The sequence below is a fragment of the Mustela nivalis genome (assembly GCF_964662115.1).
Source record: "Mustela nivalis genome assembly, chromosome: 2".
NCBI lineage: Eukaryota > Metazoa > Chordata > Mammalia > Carnivora > Mustelidae > Mustela > Mustela nivalis.
Window position 1 is genome coordinate 182582400 of NC_139021.1, and position 2866 is coordinate 182585265.

At 45.0% G+C, this 2866-nt stretch overlaps 1 long non-coding RNA gene across 1 annotated transcript; it reads left to right on the forward strand.

Moving 5' to 3' along the window:
• The first annotated feature begins 264 nt into the window (after positions 1–264).
• LOC309858805 lies at positions 265–2595 on the forward strand. Its single transcript, XR_014308343.1, has 3 exons — positions 265–572; positions 1471–1550; positions 2236–2595. It is a non-coding gene; the product is annotated as an uncharacterized lncRNA (long non-coding RNA).
• Positions 2596–2866: the final 271 nt, after the last annotated feature.

Below are 2866 nucleotides of genomic sequence, written 5' to 3' on the forward strand. Positions count from 1 at the left end.
GTCATAACCCAAACTCCTCGGGCCTTGAATTTGGGTTGTGGGGCAGCAGTCGCCAAGAACTATGATGTCGGTGACTGAAAACAACAGAATCTTGCTCCCTCATGGTTCTGGAAGCCAGAAGTCCAGAATCAAGATGTTAGCAAGACTGCTCCCTCCTAAAGCTCTAGGAGGGAATTCATTCCTTGCCTCTTCCAGTTTCTCGTCCTTCTCAGCTGGTGGCTGCAACATTCCAAATTCTGCTTCTGTGATCTCACTGCTCTTCCCCACTTCCTAGTGTGTGGAAACTCCCTCTGCCTCCCAGGGGTACATACGGCGGCGTTTAGAGCTCACTGCAGATAACCCAGGATCAATTCCGCATCTCGCCATGCTTCATTTAATCACATCTTTTGCCTTTTAAGGGACAGTCACAGATTGTGGGGATACGATGTGGATATCTTTGGGAGGTCATCTTTCAGTCTACCAGGGATGAACAAGAAGGGCCTGGAGGACCGTGGATTGCCCAGCTTGCAGCACAGAAGGAAATCAGCAGGCAAACAGGGAGGAAGTATGCAGACCCAGCCATCAAATGTGCAGTGAGACCCCTGGGGACCCCAAGGGGATGAGAATGTCCAGGACTTACACCTGTCTTCCCAGGCTCAGAGTTCACAGCTGCCTTCTGCCCCTAAGTCCACAGGATGGCTAGTGGAGTCGGGGTCACTCACTTGTGCCCACCGTTGAATGGGTTGAGCTGGTGGTCTGGTGGGAGGCATCAAAGCGCAGAGGAAGGGGCGCCTGGGTGGCTCAGTGGGTTAAGCCGCTGCCTTCGGCTCAGGTCATGATCCCAGGGTCCTGGGATCGAGCCCCGCATCGGGCTCTCTGCTCAGCAGGGAGCCTGCTTCCTCCTCTCTCTCTGCCTGCCTCTCTGCCTGCTTGTCATCTCTGTCAAATAAATAAATAAAACCTTAAAAAAAAAAAAAAACAAAGCGCAGAGGAAGGTGTGGGTGTGTGTTGGGAGACCAGCTGCTGGCGGGTGGGGGGAGAGTGGGTCTAGACCCAGCTAGCTGCCTCCTAGCTCTAGAAGTATACAGACACTTGACACAGAGCAGGGTGTCAGCAAATGTCTGTCCTCCCCAGCCCTGGTGTGAGCATCCCAGGAGGCAGAGTGAAAAGGTGATCCAAGGAATTCTGGGCAACGTCCATGTCTAACCACAAATGACATTTTTCTTCCCCTGAAAACAGAGGAAGTTTCATCTCTGCCTTCCCTTTTCTGTTCTCAGTGGGCCAGAGAGCACGGGTTGGTGACAGAGTTGCAGGACAGAGGAGACCAGTGATGGGGCCTCTCAGTACAGGAGGCCAATCATAGTGGTTTCAATTCTGGCTGCTCCACTGACTAGTGCTCTAACCGTGGGCAAATGACTTAGCCTACTTTAGTGGTGAAAAATTACCCAAATGTGGTTTTATGTTTTATTCTTTATACCATACAATTTTTAGCTCTAAAAAGAAAACAAGCAAATTGATGTTTTCTGCAGGTGAAGCCTTGATCATACACCTGGCAAAGGAACATGAGAAAGGTCAGTCTTCTCTCACTGTTGGTGAGAATGTGAACTGGAGTGGCCACTCTGGGAAACAGTCTGGAGGGTCCTCAGAAGGTTAAAAGTCAAGCTACCCTATGATGCAGCAACTGCACTACTGGGTATTTATCCAAAGGACACAAACAGTGATTCGAAGGGGCACATACACCCCAATGTTTATGACAGCCATGTCCACCATAGCCAAACTGTGGGAAGAGTCCAGACAACCACTGACTGATGAGCGGATAAAGAAGATGTGGTGTAGGTATATGCAGTGGACTATGACTTGGCCATCAAAATGAATGAAACCTTGCCATTTGCAATGATGTGGGTGGAATTAAAGGGTATTATGCTAAGTGAAATGAGCCAGTCCTATAAAGGCAAATGTCCTATGATTTCACTCATATTGGAATTTAAGAAACAAAGCAGATGAACGTAGGGAAAGGGAAGGAGGAATAAAGTAAGATGAAATCAGAGAGGGAGATGAACTCTAGGAAATAAATGGAATTGTTGGGGAGGTGGGCGGTGGGGTAACTGGCAGATGGGCGTGAAGGACGGCGTGCGGTGTACCGACACGGGGTGTTGTATATAACTAACGAGTCACTGAACTCTACCCCGGAAGCTAAGAATACACTAATGTTAACTAATTGTTTTTAAATTTAAAAAATGGTTTTACTTGAAACAGAAAAAAGGCATGTGATTCCAGAACTAAGAATGGGGCCCAGTGGATCTGCCAGGCTCCAGGGGCAACTTTGCAACAAATTCCTCTTTTAAGAAGCCACGAAGAACATAATCTAAAAGTGAGATCTAAGAAAACCTCATTAACTCAGATGTTTCCATTCTCAATGTGTGATCACTTGAATTTTACCTCTGTAATGAAGAGCTTGCAAGGCAAACTAAGAATATAAATAAGATTAGAGGCATCATTTAAACCACTCAAGAGAACCGTGTTTTCATGAATTCATTTACATACCAACTTGATGGGCTAATTAAAATGTCTTCTAATTAATGAAGTCACCTACTGTACATTAGCCTGATAAAATAAATTTACTTGAAAATAAGTTAATTTTATGTTTCTTAAAATAACGACTTTGGTGTAAATCCATGAAGTTTGGTGTTTAGGCAAGAAACTCAAATCACCTCTAATATTTCCTCTTTAATGTTTTCATTTTTTTTTTTTTTAGACATTTTGTATAGACATGCTTTGGTTCTTGTTTTTAGGTCAGTTTTATTAAACAGTTGATGGACATTTGGGTTTTCTATAGTTCTTGGCTCTTATGCATATATATTTGTGTGGACATATGTTTTAATTTCTT